We start from the raw sequence: 27740 nt of genomic DNA, 5'->3' as shown, positions 1-27740 counted from the left end.
CTCTACCATAAGCCGCCTGCAACGTTGTTTTAGAGAGTTTGGCAGTACATCCACATGTCCTTACAACTACAGACCACGTGTAACTATGGCTTAAGCCCGGGAGGAAGCCCAGTTCCATAACGAATGCAATCACTTTTCACCCATCGCAAACTCCTCCCACCGGAGTAACACGGGCCAAATAATTGAATCCCCTCAATGTTTATAGGTTGGCTCCGCTATCCTTCGCTCTGATTGGAGAAACTGGCTCCTAGACAGAGGGGGACCTTGAGTTACCGCGGACTGGCTGTCTGGCTGTAATGGGGGGCCTGGCCCCGGGCACTCAACCGTCAGGATTAGCTAATTGTTATACAATATAGTTAGGTGGCTAATTAAAGACGGTGGCAGTCTGGTTAAGGTAGGCTTGTATGGGGTTCTCTCCCCGCAAGTTTGCATGTGATTTTATACCTACGCGAATGCAGCACGGTTGCAGTAAAATTGGAACTTCAGCAGCGCGGGCTTGCCCAGCCCCCGCTAGTTGGCTAGCGAACGAGAATTTGCTAGCGGATCGGGGCTTCAGTCCGTAAGTAGCGACATCGAATTATAATGGTCTGTTCTATGTTAGTTAGCGACTCTAACTATGTGGGTTAACTAGCGAGTTGCCAAACTGGCATGGAATTTGTGCTGCATTGTCATACAGCGCGAGCGACCGCTATCAGCCGTAGACGGTGTGCTAAACTAGCAAGCTAACATTAGCTACACTATAGTAACCCCTGTGTTTTGAGAGGCTAGTAATACCACTACAATTTGCTTGATGCAAACTCTATCCTTTAGACCAGGGTTATTCCTCTCTTGTCCTACGAGTTTCGGAGCCTGATGGTTTTCTGTTCTATCTGCTAATGAATTGCGCCCACCTGATTGGTGGTGGAGAGAAATAAGCAATGAAACTGGCTTCGATGTCCAGAGTTTAATATGAGGTCTTTAGATTATGCTTTCAACCCATAGAATCCAGCATGTGTTACGTTTACGCAGCAGCATTGCTATTCTCATTTGGTATCTAGGCAGTTGCTAATTCGGGGATTGCGTGGATCTATATTTGGACACAAAGACTGATGGAGTCATGCTTTGCCTGTTTGCTGCACAAATACATTTGATAAGCTCTGACTGCATGGCACATTACTGTGCATTGAGATGCGGCTTATTTTATGTACACTGACTGTCATTGACTGCATGCATGAATTACACTTTTTTTTAAAAAGATATCTGCAATGCCTTGAGTAGCAGACTGGGACAAGAATTCGGCCCTGACATTTTATCCACATCACTGTGCGCGCTGCCAACTCAAGCCCCATACACACCCTACTTAGACACAGACATTATTGCTGACACAACATCGGCACTACAGTGCCGCGTTTCTCAACCCTTTCGGTACCAGTGACTGGCGAGACGTGGTCCTCGTTTTCATTCAACCAGCTCATGTTTTAAAAGAAATGTAAACGCACTACTAGAGATACAGCTTAGCGCTGTGACTGTAACTCTGTTCTGGCCATTTTGTTTGTCCTCCTGGTGTGTTGTCCGTCTCATCACACTCTGCTTTTTCTTGTTTTCAGTCTCAGGGTTTTGTTAACTGGTAATAGGCGGCGTTTGGCAGATTAAAATAAATAAATAGAAAAGACGCAAAATAAAATTGTCGCCGGCCAATTGTCCAGGAGAAGAAACAATTCCATAGCAAAATAATGCTTTTTAGCCTATTCATTGATGGAAATACATTTGACTGGTAATGCTTATCGGTCTATGGGTTAATTTGCATAATTTAGTGGAATTAAATTGTGGTGTGTGTGTGTGTATATACAGTATATTCATTATGTATCTTATTCATCACATGCGTACAGAGACTTTAAGCGAAAAATCTGCAACAGTATCCCAAACAGCGAATGCATAAGCAACACAAGGCAGGCTTCATCAGCGCGTCACACACTTTGCAATGAGCTGGAGGCAGTATGCATTTTGAAAACATATACTTAATTGTTTGAAACCTGAACATTTTACTACATATTATGAGGCATGTCTTACCTTGCTTCAAAGTAGCCTAGCCAAAATCAGACCATATCCATGGAGGCAATTATTTTATATAAACTTTCTTTCATTGTCCAGTAGCCAAAGGCACAATCCTAGTCATATAGCAACCCATGCTAGTTTTTGTATATTAGATCTCCCCACTTTCTACATGTCTTAACAGATATTTTCATCGCTGTCAACATAAAACCGCTTGCAAGTGTGGTGCGCTTTTAACAAATGTGTTTTCCTGCTGCGCTTATAATATGATGAAATGAGTTCAACATTTTAAGCTTAACGTTTTGATCTGTTGTTGCATCCGACTCATTATTTTCATGTTTGTTGTATATTGTCTAGGCCTACTGGTTGTATGAATTTTGGATCTATCGTCCCACAGCTGTCCCAACGTCTGTTTGGAATAGTCTAGTTCTTTCGCGATAAACTGACCAATATAATAGGTAAACTTGTCTAATATGGTGGAAAGTAGATTGACATAGGCTAGGGATTTTAGGCTAGTGATTTTGCTGTTGGTTAGTCTTCTTGTTGGCAGGGGGAAAAGTACATGTGGACAGTTATTAAAAAATCTTAAAAGTTGGCATCAGAATTTGGTAAGAAGTACCACACGTCGTTGCATCCTCGACTTGCATGTTCATATGAATAACTATAATCTAAATGTGGTTTCTATCATTCTGAGCACAGTGGGTGGATACCTTAATCAGTTTACGCACCCAATGCATTTCTCAAATGCCCAGTGAATTAAAATGCTGCGGGTCAAATGTCTGGCTCCATATTTAATGGAAACTCTGCCTGTCTGCCTTATCGACATGAAAGGAAATTAGCAAAAATGTTCACCTTCCTATTCATCATCTCCAGCACCTCCCCAACATAAAAAAGGGATAGAGGAAGAAAAGTGTTTCGGGTGACATCAGACAATTAGTAGGCAATGCCTACTCATTGGTTAAAATCACATGATACACACTGATGATGTCACTGGGAAACGTATCTTCCTCTCTCCATTTTACTACAAAACATAGAGATGTTGGGGATGTGCTGGAGATGATGAATATGAAGTAGGAAAACGTTGACATTTCTCTCCCTAGATTTCTAACTCTAAATATAATACCCACTGCTTGTAGCCATGTATTCATCCAGCAGTACATTTAATGTCCTAAAATAAATATTGCAGTTGTAGGCTACTACCAATTAGACCTATAGCCCTATGTAGGGCTGGGCGATACGGCCTTCAAGTCTTATCTACGTGCTTTTGGGGGAGATTAACTTTCTGTCTAAGCATTGTTGCACAAGTAAAGGTCAATACACTGCATATCAAACAGTCGGGAATAATCCAATTATAATTCAGGGCTTGTAAAATTACAGCTAGGTTAAATATAAGCATTCAAACGTAAAACTCAGTAATTATTTATTTTATAAAAACATTGTTTAACCTGCTTTTTCTGTCTATGAAAATGTGCTTTTTGTTACAAATGTAACCAGAACCATGCACATCCACTACTAATAACCAACTTTTTGTAGCAGGCATTATAGAAAATTTAGCACAAGTCTCATAAACAATCTTTTAAGCACAAGCCAACTGTTTATCGAGTAGCATAACAGAGAAATTGCTCAAAAATCTAAATACGCCCAAGGATCACCGGCCAATGCAATCTTTTTCAATATTTATTTTGTTCCTCAATTTTCACCAGCCAACCCAACTAAAGAGCCCGGGCCAATCCGCCCGGGCTCATTTAAAAGGAAAAATGCATTATTTTTTTTATTTTTGTTAAATCTCTTAGAGTCCCACACTTGCCCAGCTGCCAGGCTATGCATGCAGTAGCAAAGGTGATTTGGCAGATAATCAAGGTAAGATTTGATGCAGCCCTGCTAAATTACACATTCCAACCAAGCTGATTTTCATATTTAAAATATGCATTTTGTCACAGCTATTAGGATATTGCTTTGATATATGTTGCAGGTTATGTAGCTATGTTTAATCACACATAACATTGAGAAAAGTATCTGTGTCAAGTCTAAAGGGAGGAGTATTGGCCATATCTTAAATAATCCATGCCAAGTTTTATAACGGTCACATCATTTCCTAATCTAACCAATTGCGGAAGGAACCTATAACCAAATCACAGCATCACACTAAACCAGCACCAATGTAGATGCTGTAATGATACCAGTGTGCCTTCCCTTATCCAATCAGAGTGCGCAGCAGCAGTATACCGGTAGCTGTATTCCAATCACAGCTTTAGCCGGTACAGTATCGTCACTGCTGCTCAGCATTGAACAGTGCTCTGGCTAATATAAATCCCAGGCTCTGATGCAGCACTGACCCTGCAAGGCTGCTCGCTAGGCTACCTCCCTCCCTCCCTCCCTCCCTCCCGTGATGTAGTACAGGACTGGAGCAAGAGAGCTGCTCCTGTCTATATACTTCTAAGATCCTTCTAGGCTGCTCAGCTTGCTACAATATCTGGCTAGGCTAACCTCCCTTCTTCTTGGCTGTTGTGCTAGTGGAGCAGGACTGGGCTTATAGGTCAATGGGCTGGAGCTGTGTCTACAGACTCTGTAGGGCAGTGTCTCAAGCAGGACACTGTCTGTATCCTGTAAGTCTCTGCTAGCTCAAAGCTGCCTGTAGGGGTCAAGTGGGTTTGAGTCAGGCTCAGTACGGTGGACTGACGCTGGGGGTAAATTTGACCTCATTTGACTGGTGCGTCCTGGATGCGTTTCAAGCTGCAGTCAGGGAAGTGGAAAGGACAGTCTTTATGCTTTAAACAGGTGGCCTGGCCTACTTTCTGTACTGTAATACAGACAAACTCCTGTTATTCATCAAACAGTTGTATTTCATGCTTGTCTCTCTTGGTCTTAGGTATCACCTTAACCCTCAAACTGAAATGAACACAGGCTATGATGAATCCTCTGAGGTAAGAACTTTGCGTCATAATTATGTCAGACAGCCAAGTCCCTTAATGAATGAATGACAGTGCAGGGCTACTGTAGTATTTATTGGTCTGTAAAGATGTCATAAGCTAATAATAGCTGCTGACATACAGTTGAAGTCGGAAGTTTACATACACTTAGGTTGTAGTCCATTAACTTGTTTTTCAACCACTCCGCAAATGTCTTAACAAACTATATTTTTGCCTATCGGTTAGGACATCTACATTGTGCATGACACAAGCAATTTTTCCAACAATTGTTTACAGACAGATTATTTCACGTATATATCACTTGTGTATTCACACTATCACAATTCCAGTTGGTTAGGTGTTTACATACACTAAGTTGACTGTGCCTTTAAACTACTTGGAAAATTCCAGAAAATTAAGTGTTGGCTTTAGATGCTTCTGATTTGCTAATTGAGTCAATTGGAGGTGTACCTGTGGATGTATTTCAAGGCCTACCTTCAAACTCAATGCATCATGGGAAAATCAAAAGAAATCAGCCAAGACCTCGGGGACAAAAATGTAGACCTCCACAAGTCTGGTTCATCCTTGGGAGCAATTTCCAAACGCCTGAAGGTACCACCTTCATCTGTACAATAGTACGCAAGTATAAACACCATGGGACCATGCAGCCGTCAGACCGCTCAGGAACTTTGGTGCGAAATGTGCAAATCAATCCCAGAACAACAGCAAAGAACCGTGTGAAGATGCTGGAGGAAACGGGTACAAAAGTATCTAAATCCGCAGTAAAACGAGTCCTATATTGACATAACCTGAAAGGCCACTCAGCAAAGAAGCCACTGCTCCAAAACCGCAATAAAAAAGCCAAACTACGGTTTGCAACTTCACATGGGTACAAAGATTGTACTTTTTGGAGAAATGTCCTCTGGTCTGATGAAACAAAAATAGAACGGGTCGGCCATAATGACCATTGTTATGTTTGGAGGAAAAGGGGGAGGCTTGTAAGTCGAAGAACACCATCCCAACCGTGAAGCACGGGGGTGGCAGCATCATCTTGTGGGGGTGCTTTGCTGCAGGAGGGACTGGTGTACTTCACAAAATAGATGGCATCATGAAGCAAGAAAATGATGTGGATATATTGTAGCAATATCTCAAGACATCAGTCAGGAAGTTAAAGCTTGGTCGCAAATGGGTCTTACAAATGGACAATGATCCCAAGCATACTTCCAAAGTTGTGGCAAAATGTCTTAAGAACAACAAAGTCAAGGTATTAGAGTGGCCATCACAAAGCCCTGACCTTAATCCTAAAGAAAATGTGTGGCTAGAACAGAAAAAGTGTGTGCGAGCAAGGAGGCCTACAAAGCTGACTCAGTTAGACCAGCTCTGTCAGGAGGAATGGAACAAAATTCACCCAACTTATTGTGGGAAGCTTGTGTAAGGTTACCCGACACGTTAGACCAAAGTTAAACAATTTAAAGGCAAGGCTAACAATCAATTAGTATTTGGATGTGAACTTCTGACCCCCTGGGAATGTGATGAAAGAAATTAAAGCTGAAATAAATCATTCTCTCCTTTTATTCTGACATTTCACATTCTTAAAATAAAGTGCTGTGCCTAACTGACCTAAAACGGTATTTTTTTACTATGATTAAATGTCAGGAATTGTGAAACTGAGTTTAAATGTATTTGGTGTATGTAAAATTCCAACTTTAACTGTACATGCTGAGAAACCTGCTCTAGGCTAAATTATGGTTAAGGTTTGTTAGTATTGTGTTGTCTGACCCCAAATCTCTACTTACATTTTAGCTGCATTTACAGATGCTTCTTGAATGTCTTTTGGCAAGTCTCAACATACAGTATTCACATGTGCAGTCAATATATCATGTCTAAAACATTGAATTAACATTTGCCTTTCTTAGAGAAGACTGCAAGTCACTGCCAGTCAAACAAAAGGGGATCAGCAACGAAACGGCTCACCATTCCTTCCCTTCCTTCCTGGAAGAAACACCACACTGTCACCCTAAAGAGCAAATGGAAAAATGAAATCTGTATATTTTAGTTTCATATTTTTTTGTTAACATGTCTTTTTTTGTTGGTGTGTGGGGGTATAGATGAGATCATGATGACTCTGAAGTTTCATACCTTCTCTCTCATCTGTGATTTATTAACATGTTTGATATACAGTAGCCTGTAAGGGACTCTGAGCCTTGACGGTATGTTTTGTATTTCGGGAAGGAGAGGAAAAGACTCAGGAATGTAATAACACCGATACCTGGCCGACTTGAGCAGTCTCCTACATCTGAGACCTAGCCTGGTTCCGAGATCTGTTTGTGCTGTCTTCCGTGACATCGGCAAGATGGCACAAACCAATTTGGAACCAGGCGAGCAGAGGCCCAACATCTGCGTTTTCAAACTCTACCGGTGGCCCCTTTTTTGGGGGGGCTGAGTACAGTAACTGACAGGCAGCAGCATGTCATCCACTCTTCCACAGAACACAGCTGAAACAGCTGCTGGATCCTCCACGCATGTTTTAACACTCATTCAGTTCTATCTGCTCTGTTCACCTCACACACTCATCAGCATTGATCTCTGCTTAACACCGTGTGTAGTTAGGCCTAGACTTATATCATTGTCTGTACAAACACACTTAAAAAATCTAATCAAATGTGTATTTGTGACATGCTTCATGAACTACAGGTGTAGACTAACGGTAACATTCTTTTAAGAGTCTTTTTCGAACAATTCAGAGTTTAAATCTTGAAAGGGAGTGGTTCCACCTCGACGCATAACCATTCAAACATTGGGTTCGGTATTTGACCTCTAGTCCTAATCCTTCAGCTCTTTAGGTGATTCACAACCTTCAGCTCTCAAATCCTCTGCTCATTCTCAAAACTCAAATACTTACATACACTAAAGTATTTACTGAGGCTAAGAGTCCCCCCTTTTTTCCATTTTAGATGACTAAATGCTTGGTAGTTCATTCTTTTTTTGTTTTGAAATGTTTTTATTTTATTTGTATGTAGTATTTTAAGTTTTGAATGTTTACGTTGCAAACTAGTATAAAACCATGTGTAGACACAGTCATGTACGCTGTGATGTATAGAAGTAGCTATAGTAGAAATGCATTGTTTCCTTGTGGTAAGTGAGTGAGATGCTGCCACGGAACTGAGACACTGATGATTGGTGCTATTTTGGACTTTAATCTGCTCCTTGGAAAGGTAGCTGAGATGGGTTTTTATTTTTTACTTTTCATGTTCTGATTAAGGAAGGGGTCTGTCTGTTGTAACTCTGTCTGGATTGGCTTTGTTTTTCCCTTGTCGTTTTCTGTGCGGCTTTCTCATTGGACTTAAGGAAAATATCAACTTCTTTCATGGTAATGTTTTACTAAAGGGAGGGGGGGGTTAGGTGAGAATATTTATGAGGATACACCATGTTGTTCGGAGCAATCACAAAACTGCAATCGTTAACACTAGTTACCCTTTAAAACTGAGATGTGCAATCAAAGTAGTACCCAGCACAAGTCACTTTTTTTTTAGAGAATGTTTACGTTTTTTGTTTATGTTCTGATTGACAGACAATCTTGAAACCAAGAGTGCATTTTTCCCCTAACGTGTGTGTTTAACAGATCTCCTAAGCAATTGTGAGTAATGAAATTGTCACGTATAGAAGACGCCACAGAATGTTAATGTCAGATATCCGCTTCAAGTTGGTTAGCATAAGTAAAAACTGAAACGTAAAGATTATTTTTAGAAAATGGCACGTGAGAGAACTTGATAGTTAAATTCTAAAATGAACACACACACTTTAATGTGTGTCAAGGCCCAGCCTGTTAGGGTTTGGGTTCAGGGTTTCAACTTTTCTTCACCAGCTGGATATGACTTAATGCTATAGTGAGTCATGTGTGATTATATAATGTTAGTTAACATGAGTCTGGAATCACAGTATGCATATAATCTTGTTTTAGAAAACCATTTTCAGGGCACACATGTATTATAAAGTGATCTCCGTTTAAAAAATATATTTTTCATTGTCTTTGAATTATTTACTAAATGAATTGTTGACTGAACCTTTTATATTAAACAACTAAAACCCCAAAGTTTTTTAAAAATTTAGCAAAAAAAAATTGACAACTAGGGTTAAGGGCCTTGCTCAAGGGCACATTGACAGATTTTTCTACCAGTTGTCTCGGGGATTCAAACCAGCAACCTTTCAGTTACTGGCCCAATGATCTTAGCCTAGTGGTTATCTGCCACCCTAGCTAGAGATTTAAAACATCAAAGTTATGTCAGTATTTGCAGTTTTGTTTTTGCTTCCCTTTTTTATATTGTTAAATATTCTAATTAATATAATAATAACCAACTTGAAAGCCCACTAGTTTTCTTTGTCTTCCATTCTCCCTCGATATTGGGACCTATTGAACCAGCATGTTCTGGTCTTGTTAATTGCGTGCTCTCTTTTCGTCATTGTGGTTTTTGTTTTGTGAAAAATATATATATCCTCTTGCAATTCTTTCGACATAGACTACTTAATATGAATGCTGTTTTGTACAAAGCAAAGTGAATAGCGTAGGCAGGATGTGTTGCGTGAGGTATTCAGTATTTACCACGGAGGTTGAAAAAAAAATATATACAGTATGCCAGCTTTGGAAAAAATGATTATAACGATGCGCTTAATTTACAGTATCCCATGTACTTTGGCAATTTTAGAAGTAGTGCAATAAATATGCAAGGTTGTAATTTGGTGTTTTATCTGTTGTGTGTGTGGCGTCTTATTTTCAGTGCTGTAGGAAGCTTGTGCAATTGTGCTTTGTTAGAGAAGCCTGGCTGACTGGTCTTGGAATACAGTTTCAAAAAGTCATGTGATTATTTATTTATTTTTTCCCAAGCTGTGGTTTTTAACCATTGGTGGCAAACAGTAGAGAGCCAAGTATCCAGAGAGCAGAGCCAAAGTGTGGTTGTACAGTTCCTATGGCTTCCACGCGGATATTCCTTACAACGTAGTTGCGCCACGGCAAAATCATTATGTCACGGCAAATAAATATGTAACTTGGAAAAATATTTCTGCCGAAGCACACTTTGAAGATGCTAGAGCAGTCCACATTTTCCCCCCTCCTAAAAACAAAACGAGTAACAAAGTACCACAGTTGTCTTCAAAAACAAATTCAGCGAGAACCCCACTTTGATTACCACTGGAATAGTTCACCTATTTACATAACTTGTTTTGTGGGAGTGAACTATTCCTCTTGTGGAGCATTCAAGTGTCTCATGGGGAGGGAAACATGCATTATGACAAGCAGTTGTTTTGGCCTTTTGTTAGAGGGGCAATCCCAACTTTCCACAACCTACTTTATTTATTTCTCAACTCCTAAAATATGTGCGAACAGCACCATTTTAAACCCAGAGTTTATAGCAGCACAAGATGACTTCAGAAGTAACCGATCTGTTAGGCTACTTGTTTCTGTCTGTCCATCAATGCCACGTTACTGCTCCACAATTCACCATGAATGAAGAGGGGGGAGGGGCTAAATGTAACATGGGTCAGTTGTAGGTAATTTGGGGTAAAACGGCAATATTTTGGGAGAGACTTAAAAAATGATGAGTAAGATTGTTTTTATTTGAGCAAGAGTAGTGACACTAGGGACTGTGTTGTGGTGGGGAGGGGGAGAAGAATGTTGACATTAACTGATTTCTGTACAGAGGTACAGGCAGTCTTACCCTGTTTGGTGAGTTACCCTAACAGGTAGGCCTACATTATATTCACTGTTTATATGCAATGCAAAATTCATCAATAGGATAATAAATCATTAAAAGAACATTTGGGATCTGACTAATGATTAGCCCAATCGGCAACACCATGCTTCAGCCTACTTATTTGCACTTTGCTGCATCAGTTGTGCTACAAGTGATGTTTATTGCTAGTACCTAATAATAATTTTGGGGTATAATGTTCTTAAGTTGCCAGAACTGAGCTTCTCATTCCTACATAAAAATGATCTGACCCCCAAAACAAGGGGGTGGGAACATCCCCCCCGCTACAAGTACACATTTTTCCAGAGGAGAAACTACATTGTTGGATGAACCTCTACCCCCCCCCCCAAAAAAAAATGTTTTTCCACCAACAGAGGCAAACACTAAGCTCTATGACATTTTAAAGTACAGTGGTTGTCCTTAAACGGCAAACACAGCTGGAGATGATTACTATCATGGATAAATCAAAGAATATTGCAGATTTGTGCTTGATGGAAAGCAGTGTTTAATTTACCCACAGAAGAACACCACATCCCTCTTTAATTCAATACTGAGTTCAGTTTTACCCACTGAGATGCTGTAGAAAGGCCTTATTAGCAGTTCCCAGAGATTCAGGTTAATCTCAATGGAGTTTCATTCTGGGAAAGTGGAAATGCAGTCAAGGGGAAACAATCAAACTAAGATTTGGTGAACGATGGCATTTAACTGAAGAGGCATGTGATCTTAAGATTGTGTGTATTCTTGTGTAACTGGTGTGTGAATTTTGTGGGCGTCGACACGGTCTTCCCACTGCAGGATTTGGGCTGTTGGGTTCATGCATGCAAAGCCCATTATTCCCTGACATCTGTGTGGCAGGAGGCTCTGGTCAGACAGAGCTGAGCCACTACTGAGCCCTGGCTCCCTGGTGCTGTCTGTCTTTGTTTCGGTGACCAGCTCATTCTAATCTCATCAGCAGCTCCACCTTCCAAACACCACTTTTCATTCATTTTCATTTTAATTCCCTCTTCCTCACTTTCCCTCCTCCCTATTCTCTCTCTCTCCATCTCTCCCCCTCTTGTCTTCTCCTCTTTCTCGCTATTCCTCCCCCTCTATCTACCCTACTCCCCCCCCCCCCCCTCTACCCCGTCTCTTTTTTTCCCGCTAAACAATACCAAGGATTCCAAGTTTGCATTACATTTTTTTCTATCAGACGATTGTGTATTAATAACATTAAATTTATAGTTGTATGTATTTGACCTCTTTTCTTTAATTACTGTAGTCTCAGTCTGTGTGGCGCCTTCCAAGCCAGTCTTTAAATCATATTCTGGCATTGGCGCGGTGAACGGGTGAAGGCTAAAGCACTGTTGTGTACTGTACTCCTTAGCTAAACAGCAGCATGGGAAATTATGGTCCACTTGGAGACTGGGACCAGCTCTTTCATAGAATCCTTTCATTAGCTAGCTACCCGAGACCCAGAACGTTTAAGCCTTCCTAAGGAAAAACATGCATTCCAGACACACACACAGACTCAGGGGGGAAAGGACATGTCCATTTCCTAACCTACAGTATCACATCAATGATCCATGACCTTTCAGCTTTTTAATGGAATTATAGGCTTCCGTTTCCTTTAATGGGTTTCAGTGCTCTGCATCACAGTGCATGAGTGTCTATGGCAACACACGATCTCAGTCACTTACTGTTATTCAATACAAAAAGGACAGGATCAGGAAATACCTCAGAAGCAGGCTGTAGAACTGCCATGAAACCAAATATGATTTATCTTGTTAAATCCCTCTATTCGAATTTGATGTTGTACAAAGACATTGTTCAGGCGAGTATGCAGTATTTTTGGCTAAGATGGTTGACCGTATTACACTTCAGGAGTGACACAAGATGACTTCAGAAGTTACCGATCTGTCCGGCTACTTGCTTCTGGCTGTCCATCAATGTCAATTACTGTATGTGTAGTGGACATGAATCGTTCATGGTCTCGTGATGGGTAGCCCCGCCTGCGACTTCGAAGTCGGTGTCGACCCTCAGGCCATTAGGGAAATTCCTCTTGGTCCTGGCTGTCAGTTCAAATCCAATTTTATTTGTCAAATGCGCCAAAATGCAAGAGGTGCAGACCTTACCGTGAAATGCTTACTTACAATGCAGTTCAAGAAATAGAGTTAAGAAAATATTTACTCAATAAACTAAAGTAACAAGAAAATTACACAACGATAAAGAGTATATACAGGGGGTACTGGTACAATGTGCAAAAACGAGTAGCAGCAGGGTTAAAAACAATGACACCTCCCCCAAATGTAAATTGTCCGGGTGGCAATTTGATTAATTGTTCAGCAGCCTTATGGCTTAGGGGTAGAAGCAGTTAATGAGCGTTTTGGTCATAGATTTGGCGCTCTGGTACTGCTTGCTGTGCAGTAGTAGAGAGAACAGTCTGTGACTTGGGTGGCTGGAGTCTTTGGCAATTTCTTGGACCTTCCTCTGACACTGCCTAGTATATAAGTCCTGGATGGCAGGAAGCTTGGCCCCAGTGATGTACTGGGCTGTACGCACTACCCTCTGTAGCGCCTTGCGGTCAGATGCCGAGCTGTTGCCATACCAGGCGGTGAGGCAACCAGTCAGAATGATCTCGATGGTGGAGCTGTATAACTTTTTGAGGATCTGGGAACCCATGACAAATCTTTTCAGTCTCCTGAGGGGGTAATAGGTGTCATGCCCGCAACTGTCTTGGTGTGTTTGGACCATGATGGTTTGTTGGTGATGTGGAAACCAAGGAACTTGAAACTCTCGACCCCCTCCACTTCAGCGCCGTTGATGTTCTTATAGTCCATGATCAGCTCCTTTGTCTTGCTCACATTGAGGGAGAGGCTTTTGTCCTGGCATCACACTGCCAGGTCTCTGACCTCCTCCCTATAGGCTGTCTCATCGTTGTCGGTGATCAGGCCTACCACTATTGTCTCATCAGATAACTTAAGGGTGGTGTTGGAGGTGTGCTTGGCCACGCAGTCGTGGGTGAACAGGGAGTACAGGAGGGGACTAAGCACGCATCTCTGAGGGGCCCCAGTGTTGAGGATCAGCGTGACAGACAGTGGCGACCCGTCATTCAGGGCAGGTGGGGCAGAGCCCACAGGGGCTTGCATGTTATTTTGGCATTAATCTGTGTCACATTCGTTTGCAAACAATGTAAAACATTTTTTTATATATATATATAAATATATATATATCATTAAGTTAATAAAGCAGCATACAAACATGGTCTCTTTGTTTTTTCTTGAGTAAGGCAGCTCCAAAATGCAGATGTTTAAGCCTAGCTCAGTGCTTTCTGTGGTAGTGGGGCAAGCCAGCAGAAAATATGGAGCGTTGCGTCGTGATTGGCTCAGTGTTCTGTCACTCATGGGCAGGGTAAATTCTACCCCCTTGGGTGCTGCAATAGTTACATTAGAAGTGCACATCCAAGAAGGCTCAAGGTCATTGACCATAGATTAAATTACGTTGAAAACCACATATGTACAGTATATTTGATTTGGACTGATCATGTCAACATCATATTTTCAAAATCTTAGCTAGCAGTCATCATGAATCAAGTCGACAATCTACTGGCAAATCCATTTTAATCCTTGTAATATGAAGATAAAATATAGAAGAGAAAACGTATCGGTGCTCATCAGCCATTGGGCATAAACATTACACAAGTTGGAAATCGCAAATTCAACAACGAGGGGTTTGGAAGGAATCAGTGACCGTGGCTAACTGCAAGCATTGCAAAGCAATCACTAGCCTGCTATTGTGAGGTCCCAAATCTGGGATTAAGGGGCCCTTTTCCAAGTTTAAAATAATCAACATTCAATGTTAGCCATGCTCTCAATGAAGCATTATTTGTGCCCCGCTCAAAACAACTTAACTTGACTTCCCAGTTGTCTTGAACTCACTCACTGAAGTCGGAAATAAACAAGCTGACTGGGGAAAAATATTTTGAACGGTATTCAAACCCGGAATTGTAAATCCGGTCTCTTTCTAGAGCTATGCCCTGAAGATCAATGACGTCATCATGATTCAACCGAGTTCCCAGTTGTTTTGAAAACACCATGAAATCCAGAGAATTCCAGACTTTGACACAATTTGTCCTCAAAGGACCACCTTCCTGTTCAAGTGAGCACACCACAACAAGGTGAGTCCAAAATGTATTGTATGCTGCTGCATAAATGATGTAATATGCCAGGGAGATATGTGTACTGTATCTAAGAAAGTAATACTAAGTGTATGTTGTGTAGTAAGATGTTAGTAGCCCATTTGCCTCACCCTAATAATTTGGTCTATTTACCCCTCTTAATTTTGCCTACTAATCTGACTTGGTGGTGTACCTGTAGCCTATAACCTGTTTTAGAGAAATGTAGTCATTGAAAATTGTGAGAGCTTTCATTGTCTGCTTGTATGCCCCCTTTATTTATCCTATGTTTCTGACTTGGTGTAGTGGGAGAACACTGTAAGAATGGCCTATGTTCTGAATTTTGCCGCTGTACATTTCAAAAGTGCTAAACAACAATTAATGTCTTAATCAAAATTTTGTATTGCCTCTTATCCGAAACCACATTTGTTTAAGCAAGTCCCACATTATGCCATAAATGAGGCTTGTTTCGTGACTCTGCTGATAACCAGGTGTAGCAGTTTAAGATCACCTAACAGTTGTATAGTGCAATTCATGTATTGTTTAGTGTTGTGTAGTGACTTTGCAGGCCTGCCCCACCAAGATTTACATGCTAAAATCGCCACTGGTGACAGATGTGTTGTTGCCTACCCTTAACACCTGGAAGTCCAGGATCCAGTTGCAGAGGGAGGTGTTTAGTCCTAGTTGGTAGGGTGTCTACTGTAACACTTTGCGTAGACTGCTGCTTTTATTTATGTAATGTAGAAATTACTGTTACTGTACTAGATCTCCCATCAAAATGTAGAATTTAAAATATAAAGGTGAAGTTGTATGTCCATTGAAGTTACATAAATTAGGCCTGACTAGGCCTCCTGAGTGGCACAGCGGTCTAAGGCACTGCATTGCGGTGCTGAGGCATCACTACAGCCTCGGATTTGATCCCAGGCTGTGTCACAGCCGCCGGCCGTGACCGGGAGAACCATGAGGTGGCACACAATTGCTCCAGGGTCATCCGGGTTCTGTGAGGGTTTGGCCGACAGGGATGTCCTTGTCTCATTGTGTTCTAGCGACCCCTTGTGGCGGGCCGGGTGCCTGCAAGCTGACTCTGGTCATCAGTTGGACAGTGTTTCCTCATGACATGTTGGTGCGGCTGGCTTCCGGGTAAAGCGAGCAGTGTGTCAAGAAGCAGTGCGGCATGGCAGGGTTGTGTTTAGGAGGACACATGGCTCTCGACCTTCACCTCTCCCGAGTCCATAGGGGAGTTGCAGCGATGAGACAAGACTGTAACTACCAATTGGATACCACGAAATTCTGGGGAAAAAGGGCAAAAACTAGGCCTGACTTGCAGCGGGAGAGTATTTCTACAGTACTGTGTTTCTTTTCAACTCTTATGGAAATGTACATTGAAATTGCTTTGATACTGATACACGGGCAAAACTTTGGTTTTAGAAGTGGAGGGAACAACTTGGTGGGGGGTTTGGGGTCCTCCCATTTTTGGGGTTATCTTAATTAAACATTTCCTGCAATTGACCCATGGTCATTCTAACCGTCTCTATTTAAAACAATAACAAAGTAAGCAAAAATGCCCAGAGTCATCAAGCTAGGTAAGAGATGATAGATTATTTTTCAGTAAGACTGAACTACGTCAATGATAATTCAATAAGCAATGTTGTGTTGCACTTTTATCCCACAGCCTAACAAATGAACAGCACCTACAAATAAAGTACAAAGACATCACTTTTGATTGTCTTTATAAAGACATCCTCTATATCAAATTTCAGCCAGACTGCCCAGCTAGCCCAAACCGCCTGCACGCCCAACCCCTACCAGTCTGGACAAGAAGTCAACCCCCCCCCCAACACAACTTCCTTCCCATTTTATTTTTTGTTGTCTCAAGGGAAAGGTTTGGAAAACAAAAGTTGAATGAGTACACACACACACACACCTACACATTAACACACAGAAACAGTACACCCTCCATATAATTCATATCATGGGCCTAATAGTACTGTAGAGCTATTTTTACTTGCACAGAAAATAGGTGGGTCACCCCGTCCTGCCCCTAGGAGTTCATGGCCCTGTAGCGCCCCAATACACCCCACTCAGCTTTAGGATCTTAGTGAAACATTTCATTATTTCATTATTCATTCATTATTTCATTTCATTATTGGTGTTAGGCCAAGGCCAGAGTGACAACCCCCAGGATGGCAGACCCCCATGACCAGGACCGCGTAGACCCAGCAACTAGGGATTGCCTAAATAAGTATCTCCCCTGACATGGGCATGTTATCATACAGACTCGTACAGTATTCCATATAGGCATCCAGACCTTATGAAAGGTATACCCCCAATACCCTTAATCTTGTAAGAAAACAAATCTAGTGATAACCAACCTTCCAATTAATGGCAATGTATGTCCTAGCTGCTATAAACGCTGGGTTACACAGTTTCTTCTGATAACAGTTCCCAGTAATCAACATTTCGAAGCAAACACAAAAACTGTGAGAAGGGAGAATCTGTCGACATGCTGAGATAAAAGAACATACTCTTTGCCAGAATTCAGACAGTCTTCACAAGATGAAATCATATGCAAACATATGCACCTCCATCAGAATTATACCATTTCCAAGTGCATGTAATTCAGTTTCACTGGCATATAGTATGTTCAATGGATGGTCTTAAACTGCTATAATTTATGTCTGAGATTATATGAACCTGATTGGGCATTCTAGTGAAAAGTGCATTCGGAAAGTATTCAGATTCCCCTTTTTCCACATTTTGTTACGTTACAGCCTTATTCGAAGATTGATTAAATCAATTTACACACAATACTTGATGACAAAGCAAAAACAGGTTTTTAGAAATGTTTGCACATTTATAAAAACTTTTTTTTTAAACATACTATATTTCCGTAAGTATTCAGACCCTTTGCTATGAGACTTGAAATTGAGCTCAGGTGCATCCTGTTTGCCTTTGATCATCCATGAGATTTCTACAACTTGATTGAAATCTACCTGTTGTAAATTCAATTGATTGGACATGATTTGGAAAGGCACATACCTGTCTATATAAGTTCCCACAGTTGACAGTGCATGTCAAAGTAAAAACCAATTCATGAGGTTGAAGGATTTGTCCGTAGAGCTCCGAGACAGGATTGTGTTGATGCACAGATTTGGGGAAGGTTACCAATCAAATTCTGCAGCTTTGAAGATCCCCAAGAGCACAGTGGCCTCCATTATTCTTAAATGGAAGAAGTTTGGAACCACCAAGGCTCTTCCTGGAGCTGGCTGCCCGGCCAAACTAAGCTATCGGGGGAGAATGGCCTTGGTTAGGGAGGTGACCAAGTACCCGATGGTTACTCTGACAGAGCTCCAGAGTCCCTCTGTGGAGATGGTTGTCCTTCCGGAAGGCTCTCGCATCTCTGCAGCACTCCACCAATCAGGCCTTTATGGTAGAGTGGCCAGACGGAAGACACTCTTCAGTAAAAGGAACATGACAGACCATTTGGAGTTTGCCAAAAGACACCTAAAGGACTCTCAGAAACATGATTCTCTGGTTTGATGAAACCAAGAGTCTTTGGCCTGAATGCCAAGCCTCACATCTTTTTATTTATTTTTATTTTTTTACCTTTATTTAACCAGGCAAGTCAGTTAAGAACATATTCTTATTTTCAATGACGGCCTGGGAACAGTGGGTTAACTGCCTGTTCAGGGGCAGAACGACAGATTTGTACCTTGTCAGCTCGGGGGTTTGAGCTCGCAACCTTCCAGTTACTAGTCCAACACTCTAACCACTAGGCTACGAAACTTGGCACCATCCCTACGGTGAAGCATGGTGGTGGTGGCAGCATCCTGCTGTAGGGATGTTTTTCAGTGGCAGGGACTGGGAGACTAGTCAAGATCAAGGGAAAGATTAACAGAGAAAAGTATATAGAGAAATCCTCGATAAAAATCTGCTCCAGAGCGCCCAGGACCTCAAACTGGGGTGAAGGTTCACCTTACAACAGGACAACGGCCATAAGCACACAGCCAAAACAATGTAGGAGTGGCCTGGATAGATAGGTCTATCATAAACTAGAAAGAAGTCTCAAGTTATATTAATCGTATGTACGGGATACACATGGTATACACACCATCCAACGAAATGTTTACTTGCTGGTTCCTTCTCGACAATGCAACAACAATAAGAACATAAGGGAAATGGCCCAGTATGAAATAAACATTTTAGCATAAGTATAATACAGGAAGGGGGGGGGGCAAGTGTTTTAAATTGTGCAGTATTTAGCAATCATAATAAGAGTCCGATAGCAACAGTTGTGATGTGTGTGTGTGTGTGTGTGTGTGTCGCATGAATGTATATACTGTGTGTGTGAGGATGTGTGCATGTCTGTGTGTGTGTGTGTGTGGGGTGTGTGCCTGCGCACTAGCGAGTGAGTGCATGTGTGCTAAGATGCAGGTGGTCAGTTCAGTTCAAGTGTTCAGCAGTCTAATGGCTTGTAGATACTAACAGGCTCCGATACCATCTGCACGACGGTAAGGGAGTGAACAGCCCGTGGCTGTGGTGTGTGTGTGTGTGTGTGTGTGTGTGTGTGTGTGTGTGTGTGTGTGTGTGTGTGTGTGTGTGTGTGTGTGTGTGTGTGTGTGTGTGTGTGTGTGTGTGTGTGTGTGTGTGGGGTTCTTGATGATGCTGTGTGCCTTCCCGAGGCACCGTTTTGAGTAGTGGGAGCACGGTCCCAGTGATGTGCTGGTCCATCTTCACCACTCGCTGGAGGGCCAAACACAGGAAGTGTTTGAAAAAGTCTCCACTTTTTCAGTGGAGGCTTTATTACTGCCACTTTTAATGAGTTTGCTACACATGCGGAGTATAGGGAGCCTTTCATTATGTTCAACATAGGAGGGCCAAACACAGGAAGTAGCTCTTTCAGTAGTTAAGTTGGAATAGGGTCCAGTAGGCTGCTGACTCTACTGCAGTCCCATTGATGTGGATCACGGCATGTTCCCTCCTCTGCTTCCTGAAGTCAACAATCCTTTGTTTAGCTGAATTTGAGGGAGAGGCTGTTGTCCCTGGCAATACAGTGCCAGTTCACCTAACTCCTCCCTATAGGCTGACTCATCGTTGTTGGTTATCAGGCCTGCAACCGTGGTTTCGTTCAGCAAACATGACGATGGTGTTGGTGTCGTGCAAAGCCACTCAAACGTGGGTTAACGGGGAGTACAGCAGAGGGCTGAGGACACATCCCTGGGGGGCCCCTGTTTTTGTGAGAGTCAGTGTGGAGGAGGTGTTGTTGCCAATCTTCACAGCTTGTGGTCTGCCTGGTAAGGAGGTCCAGGGTTTAGTTGTGGAGGGTGGTGTCCAGACCCAGGGCTCTGAGATTGATGTCAAGCTGGTCAACTTACACTTAGAGGACACGGCCAGGGATGTCATCTGGGCAGGCGGCTTTGAGCATTCAATCTTTTGAGAGTTTTCCTAATGGATGGACGATTCATGGGTGAATGAATCTTTGAACATATTCCCATCAGTATTCTCAAAACAATCCTGCAACATTGAATCTGCATTGAAGAGAAGCGGGACTTTACCGCTACCTGTTTATAGCAAGTCGAGTGCTATTGCTACAGGCTGTTGTCCTCTGGGAGCAAAGGATGTTTGCAGGGCATTAGACATGGATATAATTCAAACGTAATTGGTTGGTTGAATAATTTTGGTATGCTATGATGATGGAGGAAGAAGAAGAAATGAATACACACATTATCTGTGTTCTCAAAAAGAATGTGTACATTAGTGAAAAGGCTAAACAAAAAAAGGTGTCTCAAGTAAACAAACTGTCTCGCCTAACTTATGACACCTTCACAAGTACAGTCACTCTCGGTTCATGCTCAGCATAGTATAATCTTCTACTACCTGGTCCTATTCATATCCTTTCCTTGAAAGAGGTGAATGAGTGCATTTGGTACGGCTTGCCGGTATGGTGACGTTAACACATTTAAAATCGTTACTGGCTCCAGTGCAGATGTGAGGAGATAACACGAGTCCGAGGAATGGGGTGGCAGGGTATATCAGGTAAGTGGAAATGAATCTAATGGAAGCTGTGAGAGGCTACACATCAGACCATAGAAGGGTAGGCAGGGAGGCTATATCAGATCATTGAAGTCTATGAATGGAAGAATGCTGGCAGAATCATATCATGATTCCCAGGACAAAGTCTTGAGTCATTCAGTTGAGTTGAAGTCGGGATACAACCGGAGCTCAGACGCCTTGCCATACATCACGCAGCCGTCAACACACTCGGTATCAAATCGCTGAGCCGTTTTCTTGCTGTAACAATTAGTAGCTGTTGTTGCTGTTGGCCTATTTCACAGGGGTGTGTATAGAATTATTGGCAGTATTCATTATTGACCTCTAAAAGTCTAAGCCTTTGGGGGGTGCATGCCTCCCTCAACTTCCATTCATTTGTACCTTCAGACTAGTCCCTTTCCACATTGGTCATATTTGTTTTGTAGGCCAAACCGTTGGGACGCTACTGAGGTTTCCATGAGAAGACAAATTGTCTCATGGTCTGACAAACACCGCTGTAGCTCGGCCACCTTCCACCGCAGATGCGAATGGTTGATATACACTGTAGGCGGATGTGGTGGACTGAGACGCAGCCCATTCAAGATATCTAGCTTAAACTGATGGATTTTGATGGGGTGTTTGTAACTTGCGTGGGTGCGTCAAGAGACTTAAGGATTAGTTGACCATCATAATCAACACGTTTTTAAGTAGTTATCCCATTTAATTTATATTTTTCATAGACAAGCCTGTTTTCAAACTATTGACTTAGATTAGATTAGGGACTGCTTCTCCATCCAACAGTAGTGTGGTAGAAGGCGTCCCCGTAGGGATATACTGTAGCATAGGGGTCGGCAATAGGCAGGTCAGATTCAACACAAGTTGAGTAATGAAAAATAAGAAAAAATGGGGGGGGTGTAAAATCACCAGGAATGCACTGCTGAATCTGGCTGCCTAACCCTGCTGCGGCAGCTGCTAAACTACTGAATCTAGCTGCATACCCCTACTGTAGCAGCTACTAAACTACTGAATCTACCTGCCAACCTCTGCTGTAGCGGCTACTAAACTACTGAATCTAGCTGCCTACCACTGCTGCAGCTGCTAAACTACTGAATCTAGCTGCCTATCCCTGCTGTAGCAGCTGCTAAACTACTGAATCTAGCTGCCTACCCCTGCTGTAGCAGCTGCTAAACTACTGAATCTAGCTGCCTACCCCTGCTGCGGCAGCTGCTAAACTACTGAATCTAGCTGCCTACCCCTGCTGTAGCAGCTACTAAACTACTGAATCTACCTGCCAACCTCTGCTGTAGCGGCTACTAAACTACTGAATCTAGCTGCCTACCCCTGCTGCAGCAGCTGCTAACTACTGAATCTAGCTGCCTACCCCTGCTGCAGCAGCTGCTAAACTACTGAATCTAGCTGCCTACCCCTGCAGCAGCTGCTAAACTACTGAATCTAGCTGCCTACTCCTGCTGTAGAAGCTGCTAAACTACTGAATCTAGCTGCCTACCCCTACTGCAGCAGCTGCTAAACTACTGAATCTAGCTGCCTACCCCTGCTGCAGCTGCTAAACTACTGAATCTAGCTGCCTTCCTACCCCTGCTGCAGCAGCTGCTAAACTACTGAATCTAGCTGCCTTCCTACCCCTGCTGCACCAGCTGCTAAACTACTGAATCTAGCTGCCTTCCTACCCCTGCTGCAGCAGCAGCTAAACTACTGAATATAGCTGCCTACCCCTGCTGTAGAAGCTGCTAAACTACTGAATCTAGCTGCCTACCCCTGCTGTAGCAGCTGCTAAACTACTGCATCTAGCTGCCTACCCCTGCTGTAGCAGCTGCTAGTGAATCTAGCTGCCTACCCCTGCTGCAGCAGCTGCTAAACTACTGAATCTAGCTGCCTACCCCTGCTACAGCAGCTGCTAAACTACTGAATCTAGGTGCCTACCCCTGCTGTAGCAGCTACTAAACTACTGAATCTAGCTGCTAAACTACTGAATCTAGCTGCCTACCCCTGCTGCAGCAGCTGCTAAACTACTGAATCTAGCTGCCTACCCCTGCTGTAGCAGCTACTAAATTACTGAATCTACCTGCCAACCCCTGCTGCAGCTGCTAAACTACTGAATCTAGCTGCCTACCCCTGCTGTAGCAGCTGCTAAACTACTGCATCTAGCTGCCCACCCCTTCTGCGGCAGCTGCTAAACTACTGAATCTAGCTGCCTACCCCTGCTGTAGCAGCTACTAAACTACTGAATCTACCTGCCAACCTCTGCTGTAGCGGCTACTAAACTACTGAATCTAGCTGCCTACCACTGCTGCAGCTGCTAAACTACTGAATCTAGCTGCCTATCCCTGCTGTAGCAGCTGCTAAACTACTGAATCTAGCTGCCTACCCCTGCTGTAGCAGCTGCTAAACTACTGAATCTAGCTGCCTACCCCTGCTGCAGCAGCTGCTAAACTACTGAATCTAGCTGCCTACCCCTGCTACAGCAGCTGCTAAACTACTGAATCTAGGTGCCTACCCCTGCTGTAGCAGCTACTAAACTACTGAATCTAGCTGCTAAACTACTGAATCTAGCTGCCTACCCCTGCTGCAGCAGCTGCTAAACTACTGAATCTAGCTGCCTACCCCTGCTGTAGCAGCTACTAAATTACTGAATCTACCTGCCAACCCCTGCTGCAGCTGCTAAACTACTGAATCTAGCTGCCTACCCCTGCTGTAGCAGCTGCTAAACTACTGCATCTAGCTGCCCACCCCTTCTGCGGCAGCTGCTAAACTACTGAATCTAGCTGCCTACCCCTGCTGTAGCAGCTACTAAACTACTGAATCTACCTGCCAACCTCTGCTGTAGCGGCTACTAAACTACTGAATCTAGCTGCCTACCACTGCTGCAGCTGCTAAACTACTGAATCTAGCTGCCTATCCCTGCTGTAGCAGCTGCTAAACTACTGAATCTAGCTGCCTACCCCTGCTGTAGCAGCTGCTAAACTACTGAATCTAGCTGCCTACCCCTGCTGTAGCAGCTGTTAGTGAATCTAGCTGCCTACCCCTGCTGCAGCAGCTGCTAAACTACTGAATCTAGCTGCCTACCCCTGCTGCAGCAGCTGCTAAACTACTGAATCTAGCTGCCTACCCCTGCTGCAGCAGCTGCTAAACTACTGAATCTAGCTGCCTACCCCTGCTGTAGAAGCTGCTAAACTACTGAATTTAGCTGCCTACCTCTGCTGTAGCAGCTGCTAAACTACTGAATCTAGCTGCCTACCCCTGCTGCAGCAGCTGCTAAACTACTGAATCTAGCTGCCTACCCCTGCTGTAGAAGCTGCTAAACTACTGAATTTAGCTGCCTACCTCTGCTGTAGCAGCTGCTAAACTACTGCATCTAGCTGCCTACCCCTGCTGCAGCAGCTGCTAAACTACTGAATCTAGCTGCCTACCCCTGCTGCAGCAGCTGCTAAACTACTGAATCTAGCTGCCTACCCCTGCTGTAGCAGCTACTAAATTACTGAATCTAGCTGCCAACCCCTGCTGCAGCTGCTAAACTACTGAATCTAGCTGCCTACCCCCTGCTGTAGCAGCTGCTAAACTACTGAATCTAGCTGCCTACCCCTGCTGCAGCTGCTGCAAAACTACTGAATCTAACTGCCTGCCTACCCCTGCTGTAGGAGCTGCTAAACTACTGAACCTAGCTGCCTACCCCGCTGCAGCAGCTGCTAAACTACTGAATCTAGCTGCCTACTCCTGCTGTAGAAGCTGCTAAACTACTGAATCTAGCTGCCTACCCCTGCTGCAGCAGCTGCTAAACTACTGAATCTAGCTGCCTACCCCTGCTGCAGCTGCTAAACTACTGAATCTAGCTGCCTTCCTACCCCTGCTGCAGCAGCTGCTAAACTACTGAATCTAGCTGCCTTCCTACCCCTGCTGCACCAGCTGCTAAACTACTGAATCTAGCTGCCTACCCCTGCTGCAGCAGCAGCTAAACTACTGAATATAGCTGCCTACCCCTGCTGTAGAAGCTGCTAAACTACTAAATTTAGCTGCCTACCCCTGCTGTAGCAGCTGCTAAACTACTGCATCTAGCTGCCTACCCCTGCTGTAGCAGCTGCTAGTGAATCTAGCTGCCTACCCCTGCTGCAGCAGCTGCTAAACTACTGAATCTAGCTGCCTACCCCTGCTGCAGCAGCAGCTAAACTACTGAATATAGCTGCCTACCCCTGCTGTAGAAGCTGCTAAACTACTGAATCTAGCTGCCTACCCCTGCTACAGCAGCTGCTAAACTACTGAATCTAGCTGCCTACCCCTGCTGTAGCAGCTACTAAACTACTGAATCTAGCTGCTAAACTACTGAATCTAGCTGCCTACCCCTGCTGCAGCAGCTGCTAAACTACTGAATCGAGCTGCCTACCGCTGCTGTAGCAGCTACTAAATTACTGAATCTACCTGCCAACCCCTGCTGCAGCTGCTAAACGACTGAATCTAGCTGCCTACCCCTGCTGTAGCAGCTGATAAACTACTGAATCTAGCTGCCTACCCCTGCTGCAGCTGCTGCTAAACTACTGAATCTAGCTGCCTGCCTACCCCTGCTGTAGGAGCTGCTAAACTACTGAACCTAGCTGCCTACCCTGCTACAGCAGCTGCTAAACTACTGAATCTAGCTGCCTACTCCTGCTGTAGAAGCTGCTAAACTACTGAATCTAGCTGCCTACCCCTGCTGCAGCAGCTGCTAAACTACTGAATCTAGCTGCCTACCCCTGCTGCAGCTGCTAAACTACTGAATCTAGCTGCCTTCCTACCCCTGCTGCAGCAGCTGCTAAACTACTGAATCTAGCTGCCTTCCTACCCCTGCTGCACCAGCTGCTAAACTACTGAATCTAGCTGCCTACTGCCCAGCAGCAGCTAAACTACTGAATATAGCTGCCTACCCCTGCTGTAGAAGCTGCTAAACTACTGAATTTAGCTGCCTACCCCTGCTGTAGCAGCTGCTAAACTACTGCATCTAGCTGCCTACCCCTGCTGTAGCAGCTGCTAGTGAATCTAGCTGCCTACCCCTGCTGCAGCAGCTGCTAAACTACTGAATCTAGCTGCCTACCCCTGCTGCAGCTGCTGCTAAACTACTGAATCTAGCTGCCTACCCCTGCTGTAGCAGCTGCTAGTGAATGTAGTTGCCTACCTCTGCTGCAGCAGCTGCTAAACTACTGAATCTAGCTGCCTTCCCCTGCTGTAGTAGGTGCTAAACTACTGAATCGAGCTGCCTACCCCTGCTGTAGCAGCTACTAAATTACTGAATCTACCTGCCAACCCCTGCTGCAGCTGCTAAACTACTGAATCTAGCTGCCTACCCCTGCTGTAGCAGCTGCTAAACTACTGAATCTAGCTGCCTACCCCTGCTGCAGCTGCTGCTAAACTACTGAATCTAGCTGCCTACCCCTGCTGTAGCAGCTGCTAGTGAATGTAGTTGCCTACCTCTGCTGCAGCAGCTGCTAAACTACTGAATCTAGCTGCCTACCCCTGCTGTAGCAGCTGCTAAACTACTGAATCGAGCTGCCTTCCCCTGCTGTAGTAGGTGCTAAACTAGTGAATCTAGCTGCCTACCCCTGCTGCAGCAGCTGCTAAACTACTGAATCTAGCTGCCTATCCCTGCTGCAGCAGCTGGTAAACTACTGAATCTAGCTGCCTACCCCTGCTGTAGCAGCTACTAAACTACTGAATCTAGCTGCCTATCCCTGCTGCAGCAGCTGGTAAACTACTGAATGTAGCTGCCTACCTCTGCTGCAGCAGCTGCTAAACTACTGAATCTAGCTGCCTACCCCTGCTGTAGCAGCTACTAAATTACTGAATCTAGCTGCTAAACTACTGAATCTAGCTGCCTACCCCTGCTGTAGCAGCTGCTAAACTACTGAATCTAGCTGCCTACCCCTGCTGCAGCTGCTGCTAAACTACTGAATCTAGCTGCCTGCCTAACCCTGCTGTAGCAGCTGCTAAACTACTGAACCTAGCTGCCTACCCCTGCTGCAGCAGCTGCTAAACTACTGAATCTAGCTGCCTACTCCTGCTGCAGCAGCTGCTAAACTAGTGAATCTAGCTGCCTACTCCTGCTGCAGCAGCTGCTAAACTAGTGAATCTAGCTGCCTACCCCTGCTGTAGCAGCTGCTAAACTAGTGAATCTAGCTGCCCACCCCTGCTGCAGCAGCTGCTAAACTACTGAATCTAGTTGCCTTCCTACCCCTGCTGTAGCAGCTGCTAAACTACTGAATCTAGCTGCCTACCCCTGCTGTAGAAGCTGCTAAACCACTGAATCTAGCTGCCAACTCCTGCTGCAGCTGCTAAACTAGTGAATCTAGCTGCCTACCCTTGCTGCAGCAGCTGCTAAACTAGTGAATCTAGCTGCCTACCCCTGCTGCAGCAGCTGTTAAACTACTGAATCTATCTAGCAGCCTACCCCTGCTGCAGCAGCTGCTAAACTAGTGAATCTAGCTGCCTACCCCTGCTGCAGCAGCTGTTAGTGAATCTACCTGCCTACCCCTGCTGTAGCAGCTGCTAAACTAGTGAATCTAGCTGCCTACCCCTGCTGCAGCAGCTGTTAAACTACTGAATCTAGCTGCCTACCCCTGCTGCAGCAGCTGTTAAACTACTGAATCTAGCTGCCTACTCCTGCTGCAGCTGCTAAACAACTACTTCTTCAACTCTGCCTTTCTATCTTGTCACCCAGCCAGGCAGAGTGAGTCATCCCAGACTCTATCACCACAGAGAACCAGGTTAGGAAGTAATGACTCAGCAATACTATGAGTAAGTTTGCAAGTATGCGCTTAAAAAATATATAGATTTAAAGAACCAAACAGCACACTATTGGGATAGGTGAACAAAGACATGGCAGTCAGCCTTTTC

At 44.0% G+C, this 27740-nt stretch overlaps 1 long non-coding RNA gene across 1 annotated transcript; it reads left to right on the top strand.

Moving 5' to 3' along the window:
* Nucleotides 1–229: 229 nt before the first annotated feature.
* LOC124048610 lies at nt 230–9685 on the top strand. Its single transcript, XR_006841259.1, has 4 exons — nt 230–559; nt 3825–3891; nt 4901–4955; nt 6857–9685. It is a non-coding gene; the product is annotated as an uncharacterized LOC124048610 (long non-coding RNA).
* The last annotated feature ends 18055 nt before the right edge of the window (nt 9686–27740 follow it).

Source organism: Oncorhynchus gorbuscha, linkage group LG11, assembly GCF_021184085.1.
Source record: "Oncorhynchus gorbuscha isolate QuinsamMale2020 ecotype Even-year linkage group LG11, OgorEven_v1.0, whole genome shotgun sequence".
In the NCBI taxonomy this organism is placed as follows: Eukaryota; Metazoa; Chordata; class Actinopteri; order Salmoniformes; family Salmonidae; genus Oncorhynchus; species Oncorhynchus gorbuscha.
The sequence above is the reverse complement of the archived record's forward strand: the minus strand, read 5'-3'. Positions and strand labels throughout refer to the sequence as shown.